This window comes from Lissotriton helveticus, chromosome 6 (genome assembly GCF_964261635.1).
Source record: "Lissotriton helveticus chromosome 6, aLisHel1.1, whole genome shotgun sequence".
Taxonomy (NCBI): Eukaryota; Metazoa; Chordata; class Amphibia; order Caudata; family Salamandridae; genus Lissotriton; species Lissotriton helveticus.
In genome coordinates, this window is record NC_136067.1 from 700,907,320 (window position 1) to 700,932,539 (window position 25,220).

The 25,220-nt window shown below is 50.4% G+C and overlaps 1 protein-coding gene across 3 annotated transcripts in view; it reads left to right on the top strand.

The window, feature by feature from the left end:
* Positions 1–25,220, top strand: part of LOC144762883 (uncharacterized) — a 396,549-nt gene that overhangs the window by 169,993 nt on the left and 201,336 nt on the right. The gene's annotated exons all lie outside the window — the stretch shown is intronic.

Genomic DNA, 25,220 nt, shown 5'->3' on the forward strand with positions numbered 1-25,220 from the left:
TCCGGGTCGGTTGTCGAAGCTGTTGTGGATGTCTGCGATTTTGTTGTGGAAGAAGGAAGCTAGGGAGTCGCAGAGGGCTTGTGGAGGGGGTGATGTCGTTGGAGTTGGCTGAAGGGTTGGTAAATTCTTTGACGATGTTGAATAGTTCCTTGCTGTTGTGGGCGTTGTTATCAAGACGATCTTTGAATGCGGCTTTCTTGGCAGATCGGATTAGTTGGTGGTGTATGCGGGTGGCGTTTTTGAAGGCGTCTCTGGTGCTGGTGTTTGGGTCTTTTTTCCAGGCCTTCTCAAGGGATCGACAGAGTTTCTTAGATTTCTTAAGATCATCGTTGAACCAAGAGGCGTTTTTGCTGCCTAGTTTGCTTTGACGTTTTTTCAACGGTGCTAGGATGTCGGCGCTGTTGGATAGCCATTGGGTGAGGTTAGTGGCTGCTTGGTCAGGGTTTGGGGAGTGGGCGGGGGGTTTAGGAGAAGCGATGAGGAGATCTGGTCGATGGTGATTTTGTTCCAGTTTCTTCGCAGGGTAGGTTGAGGATGGTTGTGGATTGTGGTCTTATTGTAGGTAAAATGAACGCAGCTGTGGTCCGTCCAATGAAGAGCTGTGGTGTGACTGAATGAGACATGTTTGCTGGAGGTGAAGATGGGGTCGAGTGTGTGACCTGCAATGTGGGTGGGGGTAGTGACAAGTTGTTTGAGTCCGAGGTTGGCAAGATTGTCCAGAAGGGTGGTGGTGCTGCTGTCATTGCTCTTTTCCAGGTGAAAATTGAGGTCTCCCAATAGAATGTAGTCCTCGGAGGGGAGGGCGTGTGGGGTGATAAAGTCAGTGATGTCGTCACTGAATTGTGCACGGGGTCCTGGAGGCCGGTAGAGGAGGGTGCCTCTGAGTGTGGTCTTGGGGTCGGTGTGGATCTGGAAGTGGAGGTGTTCGGCGTTGGCAAGGTTGACGTCTGAGCTGGTTAAGATGCGGATGGAATTCTTGTGGACGATGGCGATGCCTCCTCCTGTTTGCTTGATGCGGTCCTTCCGGATGATTTTGTATCCTTCCGGGATGGCAATGGTGATGTCTGGGGCTGAGGAGGCGTTCTTCCATGTTTCTGTTAGGAAGGCGACGTCCGGTGATTTGGTGTCTATTAGATTCCAAAGGTCGATGGCGTGTCTGTGGATCGAGCGGGTGTTGAGTAGGATGCATTTTAGGTGGTTGGTGTCAGGTCTCTGTTTGGTGTTGGTGGATGAGGAGTTGGTTTTGGTGCCGTCGAACTTGCAGGAGTTGCAAGAGAAGGGTCCATGGGTGTGTCCGGGAACGGCTTGGACGCAGTTGGGGGAGCGACCGTGGTTAAGGGCTAGGAGGGTGGTGGCATCGTAAGTGATGCGAGTGGGCTGGGACTTATGGGAACCAGGGGGTCTGGCGCTGGGCGCGGTCCAGGCGCGGACGGGCGTAGACGGGCTTACCTTTGGCGCACCTTCGGCGCGACTGGGGCGCGAACGCTGCGCGTAAACGCTGCGCGCAAATGCATCAGTCATATATGGATAGTGGGAGGGGGAGGGGCGAGGGGGGGTCAGCTGGGAGGCGGGAGCGGGGAGGGGCTCAGGTCAGGGAGGCTAAACAACAACACCAATCCAATTAAAATGGCCGCAAGAGAAATAAGTTCGAGTAGAAGCGCACCTTGGCAGACAATCGCTACGGAGAATTACTCGGCACTAGTATGCTAAAGTATAGCAATGTGAAGCCGTCCAGCGCAAGCAGAGAAAAATAAATGCAATTCACAAATCAGGCAAAGCAGGCTAGCGCTACGAACTGTTGGCAAGTTAAATGCAATGATAACGGTGCGAGCAAGGCAGGAAAGCACTTATCAGTCTGGCGGAATGGGCAGCAGGGAGCAGCGTTGGGAGCGACCTCTTCTGCGAGGAGCAGGGCGTGAAATAAATAGATAATGTTAAGAAAACCCCCGGTACAGCGCTAATAACCTCGGAACCATGGTCTCTAGACCGCAATTTTAGAATCGCACAAGCCAATGATTCTTCTCTCTTTAATGCCTGGGAAATGGCCCACGTGGCCCAGACAACCCCCTCCAACACATAGCCACGGTTTATAATAGAAAACGATTTGCTGTACGGAGAGGGGAGGGCCAACGAGTCTCCCCAACTATTGGTACCCAAGGTCTTCAGAGAACAGACACTTTTCTATGCTCATACCCATCTGACTGCAGGTCATTCAGGGCCCGAGAAAACCACACAAGTGGGATCCAACACCCCTAACCAGAACGAGTGGAGCAAGGACAGGCAACCCCTATGGCCCACGCATGAGGAGGAATTAGGGGACGGCTCCTTTAATTGGGCGTACGAGGAAGATGAAGACCCGCCTCGGGATGACCTACGCATGATAGGATAGGCCAAAAAGGAGGAACAGCATGTGACATCACCCTGGAGGAGTTTGGTGCGGGCAGCGGAGTTCGAGCGGCTTCGGGAGAAGGAGAGTACCGGAGCAGGGTGGAGAGTGGAGAGCCGGGCGAGAGAGTTGCGGCGACAGGAAGCCAATGTCCCCACGAGTCACCGGGCCACACTTCTGGAAGATTGTGGCTTAAGCAGGTATGACAGCGGGTGTCGGGTTGGGTGGGGAGGCGGGGAAACTCGTTTCGCTAGTTGCTCAACCGACCTGGTAGTACCCGTTGACCTCTTTTGAAAATAGTCTTACCTGACCTCCCTTTTCCCTGTTTTCCCAGACACGCTATCCTCACTACCACTCCTTGCCCTCCCATTGTATATAGGCGTTATGTGCATACACCTTCTCAGCGGTGCTCCCCTCACCCCCTGGTAATCCCCCCGGGCAAACACACGAAGAGAACTGTGCCCTGACCAGTTGCTTTATTTTCTTTCTACATGCCCTGTGGTGACGGAATCGAGGAGGAGTAGAACTTGGTCAACCCAGCAAGAAGAGCAAGGGCGAAGAAGACTCCCTAAGGGGCAACAGTGACCACGGATCCCGCAGCCTATTCCCTGGATAGACTCACGTGGCGCAGTAAAAGAACCTTTACTAAAATAAACCCTACTTACCCAGATCGAGTCTCCGCCCCCTTCCTACAACCCCGCCACAACTGGTGTCAGAAGTGGGATCCTCCACTTCCATCCCGTCACACAAGATGGATCAGGTCATCCAACCTCTAATAAAGGGGCAGGAGAAACTAGAATGGGCCATCGAGCGCCAAATGTCGTCGGCCCAGGCGGACTGAGAAGTATTTAAAAATACCATAGCCGCTCAGATAGAGGGACTGCAAAAGGCGATACAGGAACCTGGGGCACCTCCAGTGGTAGAGAGAAGGAGCCCTGTACCTCACCCGTCAGGAGTTTCTTTGCAGAAGTATTCGGTTGGGGAAGACCCGGACGCTTTCCTGACCAATTTTGAAGAGGCAGCTGGGGTCTGTGGATGGCCTGAGGAAAAGTGGCCTTTCTATCACGCACCTTAGTTATCAGGAGAGGCCCAAGCGGCATACCAAGTCGCAGACGCATCCGGAAATACCCCTTATCAGGACATAAAGGTTCTAATACTCGACCACTTAGGACTCGATGCGGAAGCATATAGGGTCCGGGTTCCGGAAAGAGAAAGGGATGCCGGGAGAGAACCCAAAGACCTTATTCTTTTGTTTGAAAACAGCCGCCGACAAGTGTCTGAGACCTGAAAGTAGTAGCAAAGAGGACATTATGAATAGCATATATTTGGAACAATTTATGGAGGCTCTCCCGTACGGGACCCAAAGATGGTTAAAGCAACATTCAGGACTTACACCTGCCCAAGCCATAGAAATGGCCGGCAACTATAACAGGGCACAACCTCGTACTCTTATTGGACATTGACAAAACCTCAAAAATTAACCCTGTCCCTAAACAAGACAAAAAGAATAAAACAGGGACTGAACCACCGAAGCTCAGACCTCTTCGCCCTGATCTTCCACCTATGAGGGGACCGCAGTGCTTTGATTGCGGAGAATGGGGCCACATCGCCCGCTTGTGCCTCCGCAGAAAAACGGCGGAGGAACCAATGGAGGTGGGATACATCCCAAAAGCCGTATTATATACTGCCGAGATGGGGCCCTCATTCTACGTACGAGTTAAGGTTAATTATAAAAGTATAAGGGCGTTGCTAGATTCTGGGTGTAGACAGTCTGTCATACAAAGGAGACTAGTTCATCCACAACAGATACTCCCAGATACAATAGTACACATAAGATGCGTTCACGGTGACGTGAAGCCTTATCCCAAGGCCCAACTAACCCTACATCCCGTGGGTAGACCCCATGCACAGTGAGAGTGGGAACAGTAGAATCACTACCTGAAGATCTAATCATTGGGGTGGACAATCCGGACTTCCTGTCTTTATTCCAAGCAGGGGTGAAAGAAATAGATAATGTTAAGAAAACCCCCGGTACAGCGCTAATAACCTCGGAACCATGGTCTCTAGACCGCAATTTTAGAATCGCACAAGCCAATGATTCTTCTCTCTTTAATGCCTGGGAAATGGCCCACGTGGCCCAGACAACCCCCTCCAACACATAGCCAAGGTTTATAATAGAAAACGATTTGCTGTACAGAGAGGGGAGGGCCAACGAGTCTCCCCAACTATTGGTACCCAAGGTCTTCAGAGAACAGACACTTTTCTATGCTCATACCCATCTGACTGCAGGTCATTCAGGGCCCGAGAAAACCACACAGAATATACTTAAATACTTCTATTGTCCAGGTATATATAAGGAGTCCAATGAGTATTGCAGAACTTGCGAAATATGCCAAATAATAAACCTCTACGAACCCCCAGCAGTACCCCTCCAACCCCTCCCCATAATAGGGAATCCATTCGAGAGGGTGGGTATGGACATTATTGGGCCTCTTCCCTGCACATCAAAGGGAAACACTTATGCACTTGTGATAGTAGATTACGGCACTCGCTTCCCTGAGGCCTACGCCCTTCGTGCTCCCACCACCAAGAACATCGCGGAGAAGCTGTTGGAATTATTCTCGAGGGTCGGATTCCCCAAAGAAATATTGACAGATCAGGGGACGCCCTTCGTATCTCGCCTCATGAAGGAAGTCTGTAAAATATTGGATCTACAACACATACGCACATCGGCTTACCATCCATAGATCGATGGTCTAGTGGAACTGTATAATCGCACGTTAAAAACCACGCTTAAAAAGATGTTATCAGTGGAAAACAAAGACTGGGATCGACTACTGCCGTTAGCCCTGTATGTGTTGAGAGCTCAGGTCCAGAGTAGCCTGGGTTACTCAGCGTTCGAGCTGTTATATGGACGGCAGCCCCGAAGCCTACTTGAAATAACAAAAGAAGCCTGGGAAAGAGAGGACGAGAATGATCAAAAATCACTATTGGAATACACGCAGCAGCTGAAGAATAAACTAGGGAAACTGAGAGACCTGGCATATTCCAACTTGGAAAAAAGTCAACAGCGACAAAATAAATACTATGATCGCGGAAAGAAGTGGAGGAGTCTGTCAGTAGGAGACTGGGCCTTAGTATTGCTCCCGTCATCTACAAAGAAATTCCAGAGCGAATGGCTCGGACCATACCCCATCACCGAAATCCTGGGTAACTCCACATATAGGATACAAATATTGCCATCCCGACAGCAATACTTCCACATAAACTTTCTTAAGAAATGGCTCGGTCCCCTTCCTAAAATGTCGCAATGCGTACTCCCCATAGCCTCGGACACCTCTACTCTGGAGCAGTTCCCACTAAATGAAGACTTATCTGATGAAATGAAGAAGGAGTTGCTCGACACGCTCCAACCATTCTCGAAAATGTTCTCAGATACCCCAGGCTGAACCAACCTGATCGAACATAAAATTGAAACCGAGAAGGGAAAACATATCAAACAGAGGCCATACAGCATACCGGCCGCAAAACGACAAGATGTGAAGCGGGAAATACAGGAAATGCTCCGTTTAGGAGTAAAACGCCCATCTAGGAGCCAATGGTCATCACCGATTGTTATGGTCCCAAAGCCGGATGGATCGACCAGATTTTGTATGGATTTCCGTGCTTTCAATGCCATATCCTCTTTCGACGCATACCCCATACCCCGGGTGGATGAATTGATTGAACGAATAGGCGAGGCCTGTTTTATCACAACACTCGATCTGACCAAGGGCAATTGGCAGGTGCCCCTGAGGGAAGAAGACAAATGCAAGACAACTTTTGCCACGGACGATGGATTATTTGAATTCAACGTCCTACCGTTTGGCCTTCATGGGGCGCCGGCGACATTTCACAGAATCATGAACAAAGTCCTGCAACCGTATACTGCTCACTGCTCTGTATATTTAGATGACATAGTCATATTCAGCAAAACTTGGACCGAACACCTAGAACACATCAAGACAATCCTATCAGCATCGAGAGCGGCGGGACTGCACATTAATTTAAGAAAATCAAGAGCAGCATTCAACAAGGTTAAATACCTAGGCTTCATGTTAGGTGGTGAGTGATAGCCCCCCAAAATGAAAAAATCAAGGCAATAGTAAACACCCCCTTCCCCACATGCAAAAGAGACTTGAGGGCCTTTTGGGGGCTAATAGGCTATTGCAGAAGGTTTCTAAACAATTTTGCAGACATGGCTAGCCCCCTCACAGACCTCCTGAAAAAGGATACAACACCGTCCCACATTCAAAAACCCACAGAGAAGGCTGTACAGGCATTCCAGAACCTTAAAATAGCCATAACCACTAGTCCAGCACTTATCTACCCCAACTTCAATAAACCATTCTTTCTCGCCACTGGCGCCTCAAGCACAGGACTAGGAGCTGTCTTGTCACAGTTAGGTGATGATGGCATAGAACACCCCATCATGTTCATCAGCAGGAAACAGCACCCCAGAGAAGTTAGATACCCCACAGTAGAGAGAGAGTGTCTTGCCATACGTTGGGCGGTGGAAAAACCTACATACTACTTAGAAGGTCAACACTTTGTTCTTTATACAGACCACGCTCCACTACAGTGGATGTATAAGAACAAATCCCAAAATCCCAGAGTCCTCAGGTGGTTCCTGTTCCTGCAACCCTTTTCCTTTGACATACAACAAAAAAAGGGTAGGGAAAATTACAATGCAGATTATTTGCCCCGGTTCTCTTGTCTCCCCGATCGGGAGAATCCAGGGGGGAGGGGTGTAACGAGGAGGCTGCACGGGGGAACGGGAACTCCCCTACCTTAGATTGGTGGGTTGTTGACCTTGATATTCCCCCCTCTCTCCCACCTAACCAGAACAAGTGGAGCGAGGACAGGCAACCCCTATGGCCCCCTTCTCAGCCGACTAGGAGCTGAGGGGCATTGTGGGACTAGGAGGCTGAGTGCAATTGGAGCGGCCATCTTAGGAGAGGCAGGCTCGCTGGTCGGTGGACTAGGCATGCTGACTCACAGTCGGGCGCTATAAATCAATACGGGGATGGCTCCGCGCCTCCCCCGCGCCGAAGGAGCGCCTAAGGAAAGCCCGTCTGTGCCGGTCAGCGTCCTGGAGGCGGCTGGTGGCGGACGGGTGGACGTTTTCTCGTGCAATTCCTCGGGTAATACACTGAGGTATGGTTCAGTACAACTTAAGAGTTTAAGGGGTAACAGCAAGGGTTGCGATTTGGCTTTGCTCCACTGTGCTAAGGACAACTTCTGCTGCCCCAGATGCGGTTGGAAATTGAAAAAGAGCGGTATTAAGAAGTCCCCCCGGATATCGGAGAACGATTGTGCTCAGATGCCGGATAAGGGGTTTCTGGAAAAAAAACGTTACCTGTGCACTCCTTAATACTCGGTCTTTGAGCAAACATTCTGGACCTTTTTAACCTATTATTAGAGTGCAAGCCTGCATGTCTTTTTTTAACTGAAACCTGGTTAGGGGAGTCCTCAGGGCCGGATATTGTCAATGCCCTCCCCCCCAATTACTTTATGATAAGAAAGGACCGGGGAACTGGCAAGGGAGGTGGGGTTGCTTTGGTGATTGATAGACGCTTTGAATGCTCCATTGTCCCGACGGAAGAAATTCACCTGGCAGAGGCGCTGGGCTTTTGTCTGACACTTTCTCCCTATCAATCCTGCGCTGGATTGCTGGTCTATAGACCCCCTGGCCCAATAGGCTCCTTTCATGAGCAGCTCCACACGGTGATTTCTGCTCTGAGTATGAAATTTAAACATTGCCTACTGCTAGGAGATTTTAACATCCACATGGATCAGTCAGACACTGTGGACACCATTAAGATTCTGGATACCACCAAACCATTGGGCTTAATACCCTATCTGACGACCCCTACTCATAATAAAGGCCACACGCTGGATCAAATATTCTCTTCCATTCCTATTGAAGTGGCCGTACCTGAACCAGTGTTGTGGTCCGATCACTATCTGGTGAATTTTGACATCTTGGATACCTTCGGGTTTACAATAAGGGGTCCTGGCCGCCAACCCTTGGGCCCTCGTGCTTTTCATCGGGTATCTGTGGATACGATAGCACAGTACATGTCGGCACACCCTTGTTTGTTTATGGGCCACCTTGAGGAAGATCTTGAGCTCTTTCAAACTTGGTTTGCCAAGTGCCTTGATGATGTAGTGCCGCCCCTGGTAGGTCGCAAAACTTCCACCCGGGCCACGGCCCCCTGGTTCAAGCAGGCACTTAATATCAGTCGCAGGCGCTGTAAGAAGGCATGGCGACTGAATTATGATGAACCACTGAAGGAAGCCTATAAGCTGTGTGTTAAGTCCTATCATAAAGAAATCTACCTGGAAAAGAAATCCTATTTTGCCAGGAGAATTGATGCGGCCACGAACGCCAGTAAGGAAATTTTCACGATAGTGAAGGAATTTACATCGCCAGCCTCCATTACACCTAGGTGTTCTTTTTCGGAACTGTGGGTCGTTCAATTGGCAGGCTTTTTTGCTAGCAAAATACAAAACATCCAGGCGTCCTTCTCACCCGTTACTCCGGTGATGGCGCCTTGTCCAGTGATTTTTCCTCTTCTGTCCACCGCGGGGCGGCCAACCTTGTCTAAATTTCCTACTCTTGGACCGGAAGCATCGTTGGAGCTCTTATCCAAATTAAAATCAGGCTCCCCGCAGGACCCTTGTCCCGCAAAGTTTCTGGCCAAAATAGCACACATCATCAATCCTATATTTAATCCTATTTTGAACCAGTCCCTCGAGATGGGTGTGGTGCCGCAGGCCTGGAAACAGGCTCTTGTTCTGCCCCTTTTAAAAAAGCCTACTCTTGACTCTGATATTCACGCCAACTATAGGCCTATTTCTTTGCTCTCGGCTTTGGCAAAGGTTGTGGAAAAGCACGCGCAGTCCATTCTTTCAGATTTTCTGGAGACTCACGAGGTCCTCCACCCCACTCAGTCGGGGTTTCGTGCAAATATGAGCACAGAAACAGCACTGCTGGAAGTGTCAGAGGCCATCAGAGAGGTCCAGGATGTCGGAGGTAAAGCACTACTGGTGATGCTAGATCTCTTGGTGGCTTTTGACACCGTCCCCCACAACCGTCTCCTCTCTAGACTCTCTGAGATTGGTGTGGAAGGGATGGTGTTCAAATGGTTTAAGTCTTTTCTTTCTAACCGCCAACAGACAGTCTGGGCGCCTCCGTTCTCAGCTGTAGTGCCGCCATTGGAGGTGGGAGTCCCTTAGGGGTCCATCTTAAGTCCCACGCTTTTTAACATTTATATGTCCCCTTTGGCGGCGCTCGCTGAGTCTTATGGTGCCCAGATTGTCTCATATGCCGACGACACTCAGCTTCTTTTTACGTGTGAGAAGAATATGGACTTCAATGGAGAGCGCATTAAGAGCTGCCTTGGAGCCGTCTTTGCCTGGTTCCAAATGAACCAGCTGAAGTGTAACTCGGACAAATCCGAGGTCCTCTTTTTTGGTTGTCCTCCAGACTCTAGCTGGAAGTCCTGGTGGCCGGCGGCTATGTTTCCACTGTCCGCTGACACGGCGGTTGCTAAGAATCTTGGTGTGAAGATGGACAATTGTCTCACTTTTAAACCTCAGAATCAGAGACTGGTTGGTCAGTGCTTTGGCCTTTTAAAAATGCATAGGAAATTTCTGCCACTTCTATCCCTTGCGCACAGAAGGACTACGATCCAAGCCTTGATAGGCTCAAGGCTGGACTATGTAAACGTGTTATACCTTGGCCTCCCTGAGTACCTCCTGTCGCGTTTACAGGTGGTGCAGAACTCGGCAGCGAGAGCAATCTTTGGCCTCAACCGGAGAGCCTGCGCAACTGGACTTTTGAAATCGCTTCATTGGTTGCCTATACGGAAACGTATTGCTTTCAAGGCTCTTACCATAGCTTTCAAGGCCTTGCATGGCTCGGGAGCCTATTACCTTAGGAACAGAATTGGCTCGCACCAGCTGTCCAGAGCTTTGCGCTCTGCGTCACTGTCACTGGCTACGGTACCGACTATTAAGTGGGCTCGCATTGGGGGTCGCTCTTTCAGATATCTGGCGCCCCGATCTTGGAATGCACTACATTTGTCTCTGAGGAAGACTGAGAACTTGCTATCATTCAGAAAGGATCTCAAAACGTGGTTGTTCGACCAATAATTCCACCTCCTTTCCTTGTTCTGTGCCTTTGTCAGGTCTGAAAGCGCCGGGACACTCTGTTTGAGTAGCTGAGCGCTCTACAAAACACCGGGTAACATAACATAACATAACATAACACGCATGAGGAGGAATTAGGGGACGGCTCCTTAAATTGGGCGTACGAGGAAGATGAAGACCTGCCTCGGGATGACGTACCCATGATAGGATTAGCCAAAAAGGAGGAAGCCTGCAACCTCAGACAGTGGATCGACGACTGCGCCAACACCCTCACCCCGCTCAAAAAACCCTCCAACAGCCACGCCAGCAAGAGAGCCACCTGGGTCACCGACGAGCTCCAGACCTCCAAACGCGCATGCCGGAAACTGGAGAAGATATGGTTCCACGAACGCACACCGGACAACCACGCAGCCCACAAGGACGCCACCCGCAGACATCACCACCTCATCAGATTAGCCAAGAGATCCTCCTTCAAAGACCGGTTTGATAACAACGCACACGACAACAAGGAGCTCTTCAGCATCGTAAAGGAACTCTCCAACCCCAGCACCAATGCCAACGACATCCCGCCCTCACAAGAACTGTGCAACTCACTAGCCATCTTCTTCCACCGCAAGATCGCTGACATCCACGACAGCTTCAACACCACGACCACCCCGACTGCGCCAGACTCCACCTCCCCTGTAAACACGGTACAGGAGCGACCACTGCGCCCTCCACGGCCTGGTCGCCCCCACGCTCCCCGCCTGCTCTGCCTGCCTCATTACCTGCTGCCTGCCAGACGCCGATCCGGAGCCCCAGCCGCCGCAGGGCCGCCCGACCTCGGATCCCCGGCGCCCCAGCCGCCGCAGGGCCGCCCACCAAGCCTGCATAGGTTTTTCCTGCCGTTACCTGCCGCGACCCCGCCCCTCCGCCTGCCGATTGGCCCACGCGCTCCCCGCCTCCCAGCGGACCCTCCCTCCCGGCTCCCTACTTATGACGCCCCCAGAGCGACCGCGCAGCGGACGCGCGCAGCGGGAGCACCGATTGAGCGCCGAAGGTGCGCCAAAGGTAAGCCCGTCTACGCCCATCCGCGCCTGGCCCGCGCCCAGTGCCAGGACCCCTGGCCCCCACCGACGAAAGCCGTCCCGACGGACCTACGATGCCGCCGAACTCAACGCACTCAACACCGGCCGAACCCCGGGTTGCTACCGAGCCACACCGAGACGCACCCACGGACCCTTCAGCTGCCACACCTGCAAGTTCACCTGCAACCGGACCCACGCCACACCAGCACCCACCAAGCCGAACACCAACAGCACCCACTTGAAGTGCATCCTGCTCAACACCCGCTCCGTCCACAGACACGCCGTCGAGCTCTGGAACCTGCTCGACACCACAGCCCCAGACGTCGCCTTCCTCACGGAAACCTGGATGAACGCCTCCTCAGCGCCCGACATCGCCATCGCCATTCCGGACGGCTACAAGATCATCCGGAGGGACCGCGTCAACCAGACAGGAGGAGGCATCGCCATCATCCACAGGAACACCATCCGCATCACGACCAACGCCGACGACACCCTCGCACCCGCCGAACACCTGCACTTCCAGATCCACATCAACCCCAAGACCACCCTCAGAGGCACCCTCATCTACAGACCCCCGGGACCACGCACACAATTCAGCGAGGACATCGCCGAGTTCATCAGCCCGCACGCCCTCCTCTCCGCTGACTACATCCTCCTCGGGGACCTCAACTTCCACCTGGAGAACAACAACGACCGCAACACCACCACCCTGCTGGACAACCTCGCCAACCTTGGACTCAAGCAACTGGTGACCCCCCCCACCCACTACGCCGGACACACACTCGACCCGGTCTTCTCTTCCAGCAAGGACATCGCCTTCAGCCACGCCACGGGACTCCACTGGACGGACCACAGCTGCGTCCGCTTCAGCTTCAGAAGGACCACGCTCCACCATTACCAGCAACAGGTTCCCCGCAGAAGCTGGAACAAGATCACTGCAGACCAGCTCGCTACTTCCCTGAGCAAGAACCCTCCCACCAGCACAACGAACCCCAGCCAAGCGGCCACCAACCTCACGAAATAGATCAGCGACTGCGCAGACGACCTCGCCCCTCTGAAGACCCCACCGAGCAGACCCGGCAGCAAGAAAGCCCCATGGTTTAACGACGAACTCAAGAGCTCCAAGAAGAACTGCAGAGCACTCGAGAAAACCTGGCGCAGAGACCCAACACCGGACAACATGACTGCCCTCAAGCTCGCCACCCGAAAACACCACCAACTGATCCACGCCACCAAGAAAACCGCATTCAAGGAACGACTGGACAACAACGCACACAACAGCAAGGAACTCTTCAACATCGTGAAAGAGCTCTCCAACCCCAACGCCGGAAACAACGACATCACCCCTTCGCAAGACCTCTGCAACTCCCTCGCCTCCTACTTCCACAACAAGATCGCGGACATCCACAACAGCTTCAGCACTCAACCGACGCACGCCACGACCGAACCACCGCCCCCCACCACCACCCTCCGCGCCTGGACCCCGATCAGCACCGAAGACACCATCCGCACGATGAACTCCATCCACTCCGGATCTCCGACAGACCCCTGCCCTCACCACGTCTTCAACAAGGCCGACACTGTCATCGCACCCCACCTGCGGGACATCATCAACACCTCCTTCGACATCGCCACCTTCCCGGAGAGCTGGAAGCACGCCGAACTCAGCACTCTACTCAAGAAACCATCAGCCGACCCCACCGACCTCAAGAACTACCGCCCCATCTCGCTGCTCCCGTTTCCGGCAAAAGTCATCGAGAAGACCGTCAACAAGCAACTGGCCGCCTTCCTCGAGACGAACGGTTCCCTCGACCTCTCGCAGTCTGGCTTCCGGCCCAACCACAGCACCGAGACCGCCCTGATCGCAGCTACCGATGACATCCGAGCCCTGCTCGACAACGGAGAAACAGCGGCCCTCATCCTCCTGGACCTCTCCGCGGCCTTCGACACTGTCTGCCACCGTACCCTAGTACAGCGCCTCAGCAACGTCGGAATCCAGGAGAAGGCACTGGAGTGGATCATCTCCTTCCTCGCCGGAAGGACACAGAGAGTCCGCCTCCCCCCGTTCAGATCGGAGGCCACCGAAGTCATCTGCAGCGTTCCTCAAGGCTCCTCGCTCAGCCCAACACTCTTCAACGTCTACATGAGCCCCCTCGCAGCCATCGCACGCCAGCACAACCTCAACATCATCTCCTACGCCGATGACACCCAGCTGATCCTCTCCCTCACCAACGACCCCACCACCGCCAGAGCCAACCTGCACGAAGGGATGATAGACGTAGCCAAATGGATGTCGAACAGCCGCCTGAAACTGAACTCGGACAAGACGGAAGTCCTCATCCTAGGATCCTCACCCTCCGCCTGGGACGACTCCTGGTGGCCCCCCGCCCTGGGCAGCGCACCCAAACCAACAGACCACGCACGCAACCTGGGCTTCATCCTGGACTCCTCCCTCTCCATGACCAGACAAGTCAACGCCGTCTCCTCGTCATGCTTCAACATCCTGCACATGCTACGCAAGATCTTCCGATGGATCCCCTCCGAGACCGGGAAGACGGTCACCCAGGCCCTCGTCACCAGCCGTCTGGATTACGGCAACTCCCTCTACGCCGGAACCACCGCCAAACTCCAGAAGAGACTGCAGCGGATCCAGAACACCTCAGCACGACTCATCCTGGACATCCCCCGCCGCAGCCACATCTCCGGACACCTGAGAGACCTGCACTGGCTCCCGGTCAACAAGAGAATCACCTTCCGGCTCCTCACCCACGCACACAAAGCCCTACACAACCAAGGCCCAGGATACCTCAACAGCCGCCTCAACTTCTACGCCCCCAAACGCCAGCTTCGATCGACCAGCCACGCCCTCGCCGCCGTCCCCCGCATCCGAAGAGCCACCACAGGAGGAAGGTCCTTCTCCTACCTGGCCGCCAAGACTTGGAACTCCCTTCCGACCCACCTCCGCCTGACCCAAGACCACCTCGCCTTCAGGAAGCAGCTCAAGACCTGGCTGTTCTAGCAGTAGCGGACCCCCTCCCCCCAGCGCCTTGAGACCCTCCGGGTGAGTAGTGCGCTATATAAATGCTTTGATTGATTGATTGATTGATTGATTGAACACTACCAGTGCCAACCGCCTGACCTCCTGGTCCAACGTCAACGACGACGAGACACGCAAGGTCATGAACTCCATCCACTCAGGATCTCCGTCAGACCCATGCCCACACCACGTATTCAACAAAGCAGATGCAGCCATCGCACCCCAACTACGAAAGGTCATCAACATCTCCTTCGAAACAGCGACATTCCCTGAAAGCTGGAAGCACGCCGAAATCAACGCCCTCCTCAAGAAGCCCAAGGCAGATCCCAAGGACCTCAAGAACTTCCGGCCCATCTCCCTGCCTTCGTTCCCGGCAAAGGTCATCGAGAAATTCGTCAACATGCAATTGGCCTGCCACCTGGAAGACAACATCTTGGACCCGTCCCAGTCCGGATTCAGATGAAACCACAGCACCGAAACAGCCCTCATCGCTGCCACAGACGACATCAGGCGCCAACTAGACAACAGCGAAACTTCAGCCCTCATCCTCCTGGACCTGTTAGCCGCCTTCGACACGGTCTGCCATCGCACTCTAAAGACACGCCTCCTAGAAGCCGGAATCCAAGAGAAGGCCCTTGACTGGACCACGTCCTTTCTCTCCGGCAGAACCCAGATCGTTCGCCTCCCACCCTTCCGATCCGAAGCCACTGACATCATCTGAGGCGTCCCCCAGGGCTCATCTCTCAGCCCGACGCTGTTCAACGTCTACATGGCCCCCCTCGCACAAGTGGCCCGCCATCACAACCTCAACATCATCTCCTACGCCGACAACACCCAACTCATCCTCTCTCTCACCAAGGACCCACACACCGCCAAAACCAACCTCCACGAGGGAATGAAGGCCATCGCCGACTGGATGAGGAGCAGCCGTCTGAAGCTGAACTCGGACAAGATGGAGGTCCTCATCCTCGGACCCACCCCCTCAGCCTGGGATGACTCCTGGTTGCCGACCACACTGGGAACAGCACCAACACCCACTGACCATGCACGCAACCTAGGATTCATCCTGGACTCCTCCCTCTCCATGTCTAAGCAGGTCAACGCCGTCTCCTCCTCCTGCTACAACACCCTCCGCATGCTCCGCAGGATCTACAAGTGGATCCCGACCGAAACAAGAAGAACGGTGACACAGGCCCTCGTCAGCACAAGACTGGACTACGGCAACGCACACTATGCAGGAATCCCAGCCAAACACCTACGACGACTACAACGCATCCAAAACGCCTCCGCCCGAATGATCGTCAACGTCCCCCGCCGCAGCCACATCAGCCCCCACCTGAGAGACCTACACTGGCTCCCCGTCGACAAGAGGATCACCTTCAAGCTCCTCACCCACTCACACAAAGCACTCCACAACGCCGTACCAGCCTACCTGAACAGCAAACTCAGCTTCTACACCCCACCCGCCAGCTCCGCTCCGCCATCCTCGCCCTCGCCGCTGTCACCCGCATCCAGCGAACGACCTCCGGTGGCAGATCCTTCTCCTACCTCGCCGCGAAGACCTGGAACACCCTCCATACCCACATACGGCAGACCCAAGACCTACTCGCCTTCAGAAGACTCCTCAAGACCTGGCTCTTCGAGTAGTAGCAGCACCCCCTCCCCATAGTGCCTTGAGACCCTCACGGGTAAGTAGCGCGCTTTACAAGTACTCTGATTGATTGATTGATTGATTGAACAGCGTGTGACATCACTCTGGAGGAGTTTGGTGCGGGCAGCGGAGTTCGAGCGGTTTCAGGAGAAGGAGAGTACCGGAGCAGAGAGGAGAGTGGAGACCCGGGCGAGAGAGTTGCGGCGCCAGGAGGCCAATGTCCCCACGAGTCGCCGCCTGGAGGAGTGTGGCTTAAGCAGGTACGACAGCGGGTGTCGGGTTGGGTGGGGAGGCGGGGAAACTCGTCTCGCTAGATGCTCAACCGACCTGGTAGTACCTGTTGACCTCTTTTGTAAATAGTCTTTCCTGACCTCCCTTTTCCCCGTTTTCCCAGACACGCTATCCTCACTACCGCTCCTTGCACTCCCCTTGTATATAGGCGTTGTGTGCATACACCTTCTCAGCGGTGCTCCCCTCACCCCCTGGTAATCCCCCCGGGCAAACACACGAAGAGAACTGTGCCCTGACCAGTTGCTATATTATCTTTCTACATGCCCTGCGGTGACGGAACCGAGGAGGAGTAGAACTTGGTCAACCCAGCAAGAAGAGCAAGGGCGAAGAAGACTCCCTAAGGAGCAACAGTGACCACGGATCCTGCAGCCTATTCCCGGGATAGACTCACGTCGCGCAGTAAAAGAACCTTTACTAAAATAAAACCATACTTACCCAGATCGAGTCTCCGACCCCTTCCTACAACCCCACCACAAAAACCTTTTAAATAAAATAAATTAATGTGTTGAGTGAAAAAGTAGATGTGGGAAATCTTAAAGAACCACCACAAACTAACATTAAGAAAATAACAGGGGATAATATATCACCAGGATAATTACATTAATGATTTTTCATTAAATGATTTTACTGAACTATTGTATAATAAGTTGATAATATGGATGTGAGAGATTGTTATGTGTGCATGCAGTTACCTTTGTCAGTGTCTGAGTGGGTGACCTATCATCACCTTCCTTTAACTTACGGAGTTTCGTGTAGTGTTCTAACAAATTTGTTCTATGAAGAAGGAAATTTGCAGTATTATTACTCAAATTATGATTTAGTATTTTCTGAAGTGCCAATTAGAAAGAATATGAATAGGGTAAATAGTGCAAAAAATGCTGAATATATGGGTGAATTATTTCATACGACTAAGACAGATACTGTATATGCACATCGTAATAATTTAACATGTAGTCTGTATCAGGAGGAGATTGAGTTTAAAAATTTTGGTTGAAGATAGAAGACAGAGTTTTAAGGAAAAAGCTGCTGAGCAAAAGTCTTGAGTGCCTCCTAAATAAAGTTATTTTTGACTGACTGACTGAGTGCCTCCTTGGGCTTTTAGAGAAGGTGATTACAAAAAGGTTGAGATATATGCTGCAATGACTCTGGATTGGCATCACAGGGGAAAGCTTTGCTTACTTAGACTAAAAACTGATTTTAACAATTATTTCATTTGTTCCAGTCAAAGTGATCATGTTTTCCTAATTACGGGAGGTTGGGGACTTAGAGGTGGTACAGATCCTGTTTTCCCTGGAATGTATTATGTGTGTGGTAAGAATGCCCATAATAGGTTGGCTGCACATTGGTATTGGTGTTGTTATACGGGGATAGTCTTCCCAAGGTTTATCATTTAGATTAGAATCATAGAATCAATGAAAGAAAGAGTGAATTAACCTTCAGTTGGGGTAATTTTTAACTCACAAAAAATTAGGATATTATCCACAATGGTTGATCGATTATCAACAGACACTGCTGGTGGGTTCCTAATGATTGATACAGAAATGGTTGCCATAAGATATGTGGTCTTACAGAGTAGACTTGCTCTAGATGTATTATTGGCAAAAGAGGGCGGAGTCTGTAGTATGTTGAAAATTCAACAGTGCTGTACTTATATCCCTGACAAAAGTAAGAACCTAGAGGGATATGTTAAAAATATTACACACTTACGGGAAGATTTGACTAAACTAAAGGTAGATGGTGCTTGGGGGAGACTTGGCAAGGGTTTCTTCCCAGTGGGTAATTGGTTTTCTAATTTTGGTAATAGCTTTCTAGGGAAAACACTAACACCTATAGATGCTGTAGTTACAGGAATACTGATGCTGGTATTAATATATAAGTGTTGTAAGTGCAAGAAACGAAAACTAGATACTAGACGAAGAGCAAGAAGGAGAAAGAAAGAATAAATAGAATTGTAGGATAGATGGAGTTATGTTGAAACAAAAGAAAACTACTGTCTCCTAAGCTGTATAAATGATGACAATCAGATTTTTTGGTTGTGGTTTTATGATGGCTCAAGTCGTCATAAAAGGGAGGATTGATGGAGCAGGGTTTTCGCAAAATAAAACCTGCTCGGATTGAACTCTTCAACGTGTAACTTATTAACCAAATGTTGTGAAAAATGAACTGTGCAAGACTAAAAGGGGAAAAGATGAACACTGCACAAGCGCGTGCTGGGTGTGTTAGAGTAGGCCTGAAATGCACATGACTAATGTGATAAATTAGACAAAAGTCGAGAGTTTATTTTCCACTAACAACTAGAAAATAATAAGCAGCGCGTAAGAAAAGGGAGCAAATGAAAGCATTCAAAAAGCGTTTAATAGTGAAGTTTTATAAATGATAAATAACACTTGTATTTGTTTCCTCTAGAAGTGTACTTACTGCCCTGCAGAAAAGGCCTAAGAGTCTTTTTAGAATTAATATGGCATATTAGAAATGTAGAAAGGAGAAAGGAAATGTGATCTGTCCTTCGCAAGTTCCTGATGATGGTCAGGGTTGTGCAGAGAGGAAGAGATAAAAGAATGGAACTTCCTTGCTGAGCGGAGTATGAGGACATTTGTTCTACAAATTGATACGTGAGTGAGATGGAAGAGACGTACAAAAGACGGAAGCCTGATACTAGAGTTTCCTCTGTTGGAAGTGATTACAGTGTGCGAAGTTAGAACAATGAGACGCTTGAGAGTTAGGCACATTGAGATTGGTGTGATTGAACACCCCTTTTTTTGGACCAATCAAAATACATTATTCCATGTGAGATGATACAATAAGGGTTGGACCTTTAGTGAATTTAGGATATAACTAGTAGTAGTAAGGGGTGGGGAAAAGAGAGTGTGTTCTTACTTTACTTTGCGAGAGGAGAGAGTTGTGTTGCTGTTTCCTAAATCTATGGGCTGGCTGTTGTTCTGCTGATCCTGACTCTTTGACTGCTCCTCAACTCTTCTTGAGGAGCCTAGCTTACTGTCATGGCCAGAGGGTAGCTTTTCAGATTTCTAGAACCTTGTATGAGTGGTTAGTATGATATTCTGAATTTGCATAAAATCTATTTGCAAATGTCTTTATTCTTTTATCTCTACGCCTATCCACCCACTCATTGCGCTGACATTTGAGATGTACAATTGGCGTTTATTTTGCTAATGTTTCTCTTGTGTGATGACTTATGATTTGAGCTGTATTGTGCTTGATGAGCAATTCACATTTATTTGGATAAAGCATTTCTAACTTGGAAAAGGTGTTTGTCATTATTAATGTCATTTTCTTACCCATATGAAATGACTATTATTTTGATGATATTTTAGACATTCTAATATTATTTTGCAAAATCCCTGATTAACTAAATAAAGATTCATAACCAAGAAAAGGATAAATAGGATGAACAAATTGATCAGTTTGGTTTAAACTCACCCAGAGTAACAGGTACTGTAGGGTATTGAATTGGTTCCAGATGATTAAACTTTGTCAGTTCTTGAACGCTGGATCACAGTTCACTTGAAAAAACCCTTTAACTTTGCAGTCAGAAAAAGAAAAGTAAACACCATCCTTCAGGATAAAATAAGCAGCAAATGGTAAGAAGATATAAGTTGACATTTGACCTCTGTCTCTGAATGCAGAGCAAATGTGAAAGGATAAAAACAACACGTAACGGAATCTATTACTCATTGACTTTCTAAGTCAACGGTACACTTGTTTTTTGTCAGCTCACCAGAACGGGCCAGTACGCCCTAAAAATATTTCACCTGCATAAAGCCTGACTTGCCACAACAAATGGGCAAGTATATTTCTCAAGGCCTAATGGCTCCTTAGGGAGACTGAAGAGCTCATCAACAGAGCGATGGAATCAGCAAGGTCTAAGTAAGCTTTAATATGTGACTGGCTGAATCCAGCAATTCACGAACTACCTGAGCAAAGTGTGGTGTGAGGTGGTCTTGGAGGATAGGAACTACCACAGGCATCATATTTCACAGGATATGCGTATGGCAGCATGCTGCATTGAGGAATCTTGCCCTCGACTCCCTGAAAAAAGTCTTTTTTACTTTCACCCTCTAATTGATTGGATTCTCTATCCAGGGTATGAGTTGGAAGGCACCCCGTTTAGCCTAGTGGTGGATGAGATCTGAATAACTAAGCTCTCTGGACAGGGGTGAAGTGAATGAATGGCTGAATGATTAGGAACTTGCCTGTATTAACTAGTTGTCGCTCTGTTCACTGATGAAGTAGTGGTAGGGCGTGACCAGGCTTCCGTCACTGCCTCTTATTACTTCATTAAAGGGACGCAGGGAGTCATTAGATGGAGTGGACGTTGTACAGTATCTGTTAAAATGTTATGAAGATACTCTAAAGTTATAATGTCTCTGATGCTTTATTCAGAACTAATTTTTAGTGGAGGTGGACCTGGGGATGGATCTATGCCCAATTTAGACGTGTCAAGTCCACTGGCTTCCTGAAAAGCTGTATCTATGGAACCAAAAGGGAAGGTCATTAAAGGGTCTTCAATGTGTGCTTGATCTTCATCAGAGTCGGATCCAAATAGGTCATACATGTGGTGGCAGTACAAACTATGGCTGTCCTCTCTGTACTGGTCCTCCTTATGGAGTCTTTGCCTCTCCCCTATCAACCTTACTTTTTGGATTAAGGGTAGAGGTGGCTCAAGTGATTGAAGTATCACTTGAAGTCAACAGCACTAGAGCCAAGGTTGAACTATGCGTAGGTGAGGGGTAGCAGCACCGGACTAGTATCTGCTGGCGGACATGGTGCCAATGGAACAGTCAGCGTCGTAAGAGAACCGTTTATCACACTGTGGGTCCTACAATACAGAGGTAAGTAAGACAATCTTCTTTTCAAAGTACAGTTAGTTTCCTTTTATACAGAAAACAGGTTGAGTATTTCAGAGGAAAAGCCACAACATGGATTTCTATAGAGAAAAAGAATGTCATCGGTTTGGAAGTAAACAACTTACAAGGCTGGGCATCTGAGGTTTGAACCAAGGTTCAAGATGGCACTCAAGTTGAACCAACAGCAGCACCAGGGCTGCCGGAAGCAGAGTGCTGGGGTCTAATGTTAGCCAATGGCGCTAGAGACCTTCGTTAGGGGCTGCTCACGAGCAGGCCACTCAGTTATGGGAGCAAGTCTCCTGAGTTTAAGATCAGCATTGCAGGGGACAACATTCAGCACAGGAGCTGCACCACCAGCGGCGCAGGGCTGGCCGGATTCAGGGTGCCAAGGAGATATCGGGAGCCTTGTTGATTCCAATGGAGATCTCTGGTTCAGAAGAAAGGGTGCAGGCCTGGACACTGTTGGTTGGGCCACCCAAGGCTGTAGGGCATTGGGTGCAGGGAGGCCTTTAGGCTTTGGTTTGTCTCACCAGCTCCGGTCGTGGGAACCCCTCAGGTTGAGGCTGCAGGTGTTGGGTAGAAGATCGAGTCAGGTCAGGGATCACCGGATCCCAGGTCAGGCTTGCTGGGGAGACCCGGGGCCACTCAAACTCAGGTCTTGGGCGTCGGGTGAAGAGTGGTGCAAGACCGTGGATCAGCTGGGTCTGGGGGTCTGTGTTGGAGTTTTTGGTTGAGCAAATCAGGTGCTCACATGAGATAGTCTTTTGGGTGAAGGCATGGCATGTCCTCTGGGTTCTGGACGGTTGCTGGACATGCCACAGTTTGCTGGTTGCAGGTCAAAGTCGGGACAAGCCGGTAGGGCTGGGGCCAAAGATGTTGTGGTCCTTCTTCTTTCTTCTCTTATCTGAGGAGGCAAGGTTCAGGGTCACCCCTAAATAGGGGGGGGGGTGTTTACAAAGGTGTGCAGGTTGGGACAAATGGGTCTCTTCTTGGGGGTTAGTACACCCCCTATTATGCCACCCTCCAGTGGGAGGGGGCATTAGCCTCTCTCTGATTGGCTATGTCATGCCAAGATGGAGGGGACTGAGATGTGTGCTTCACCTCGCCTGCCCCACCTGAGGGGTGGGGTTGGGAAAGACGGACACATCTCTCTCCCGAACTTGGTTTTCCCACCGATTCTCAAACCCGAAGTGGGGGTCAGAACTGGTGGGAGCCAGTTGCTGGGGGCAGCAAAAGGCAGGGTCAGCTAACAAAGGCAGCAGGCCTTTGAAGCTTCTAGCTTCCCATTTGTGGACCCAGCATATCCTGGGGGAGGAGGCATGACACCTCTACCCAGAATGGCTTTGTTTCTGGACCCAGAGAGTGGGCCCTCTACCTAGGGGTCCAGAAAGCTGTCTGATGGTGGCAAATAGTGGGTAAACTTTCAGGAACCACACCAGGCTGGTCCTTTTTCAGAGGGCATCTCTAAGATGCCCTCTCAGTGCATTTTATATTAAAACCCTCACTGGTATCAGGGCGGGTTTACTGTTCTGAGACGTTTGCTTCCAAACTTCCCAGGTTTCAGTAAAGCCATAGTGGATCTGTGGAGTTCATAATGACAAACTCCCAGACCATATACTCTTTATGGCTTTACTGCACTTGTCATAGAATGGACTTATACATTGAAGGGGTACAGTGCTCAGGCAACTCTGGTCTAGTGTACCCTGCTAGAGCGGTGACTTACCTAGGCTACAGGCAGTGGGTTGCAGCCTTTGCACACAGGGATGTGTGCCATGTCAACTCTTCACTTTTCTCTGCACCAAAACACACAGCCTGTAATAGCAGTGTGTGGGTGTTAAGGTGCAGGGTCTCTAAGGGTGGCACAACAGGTGCTATGGCCCTTATAGGCCTTTCCTGGTCGTAGTACACTTGGTACCCATGATATCTTTTACAAGGGGCTTACCTATGGCCGGAGATGAGCCAATTGTGGATACAAAGGTCCAGTTTCAGGAAAGAGCACAGGCCATGGGAACCTGATTGGCAGGGATCCAGGGCACATCAAGTCAAAGTGCAGGCAAAAAGTGAGGGGGTGTCAGGGAGGGTCAGGTCCCAAACCCAATTGCACACCGCAGACCACTCTTTCCTGCTCATTACTACACCAATGTTATGGAGGGGAAGAGAAAGGTAACCAAAGGGTTAAACCTTTCGTCACACCCTCTCATGTGCAGACCAATGGGGAGCCTGCCCACAGAAGGAACCAATCAGGAGACCCGGAGGCCCGAGAATAAGGAAGCACGCAAGAGGAATGAGAGAGTTACGGGGAAGAAGGAGGAAGTGGCAGGAAACCGGAGGATGCCGAGACGGGAGCCAGCAAGAGATCCAGGGCCGAAGAAAGTGGAAGAAATCGGAAGAAAGCGGGAAGTCGGGGAATGAGGTCGAGAACAGTGCCGCCGTGGAAGATGCTACGGAGAACTGGAGTGAAAATTGGTGGACGCCCCCAGGAGATGCCTGCTTGCCGACGCAACTCTGGTGAGTTGCGGTTATGGCGGTAAGTGAACAGGACGGGGAAAGGAGGGTCACCAGAGACCACAGTATAGAAGGGGTGGGACCCTAGTAGGGGTAGGGCCTCTTATGAGGGGGTTGGGAGGAACAATGCAGACTGAGAATACTTCAGAGAGCCAAGAAAATGCGACATCGGTTCTTGTCGTTTTTTTTTTGGGGGATGTGTATATTATGTACGAGAGAAAAAGAAAGAAAGCAACTTATGATTATTTAATAAGGCTGCCAGGTCCCTCAAAAGAGTATGTATGTTCTGTTCATGGAGGGGGGGATATCAAGATTTCTTTGTTTTCCTTTTCCTCTTTAGTTATATTATTTTTCTACATGGGCAAATCAATAGGAAACGAACTGAAGGAGCTTACCCTTGCACTTTAGTCCTCCTATGTTTCCATTTTCACTCCCAACCCATACTCTAAGCACCAATCCAGTGAGACAATTCTTTCCACACTTTCCACCGGGTTTGGTGAAGGTTGCTACAAAGACAGAGAAAGTAAGTCTGATTACTTACCATCAATTTCTTCTCTCTTTGTGCCTCCTGGGGAACAATCCATCATTTGAAGACCATCCAGTAGAACAGATCACTAAATCGAAGTAGAATTCATACTTCCAGCCTCATAATTCTGTTCAGACTTACAATCAGTGAATAAACAAGCCAAAATTGAGAACCGTATCCGGCCTCCTAGCTGCTGTTTCCAGCCCTCCCTCCGACAGAGGGTTACTGCACAAGAAACCCACTTTCCTACACCTAATCATAAAAAGTATGGCCCTGTGTTCTTTTATTGCCTTCAGATTCATCTTCTGACAAAGATCCCACCTTGGCGAACCATGTCTTGAGCTCCAATACGTAACATTAGTCTGTGGATCTGTAATGGACATTTGTCCGTCACATTTTCAACAGGAATTGAATCGTGACTTTTTAGGTGGTGACTGTTGGGAAGGAAAAGTCTTCTGCATGATAATACACACATACCCCTATCCTGAGTGCCCACTGTACTCCTGTCTGGCTTCCTAATGTTGTTTTTTGTGGTCAGAGCAAACATGGATCATGCGTGTGCTCCATGACATAGGTCTGTCTCCTGCATTACGGTCTTGTTGGACCAGTAGGGGAACCCAAAATGCTACACTCATAGTGGTGGAAGGCTACCTCCTTCACCAGGAGTTAAGCAGCACAAGCATAGTGGTGGCAACA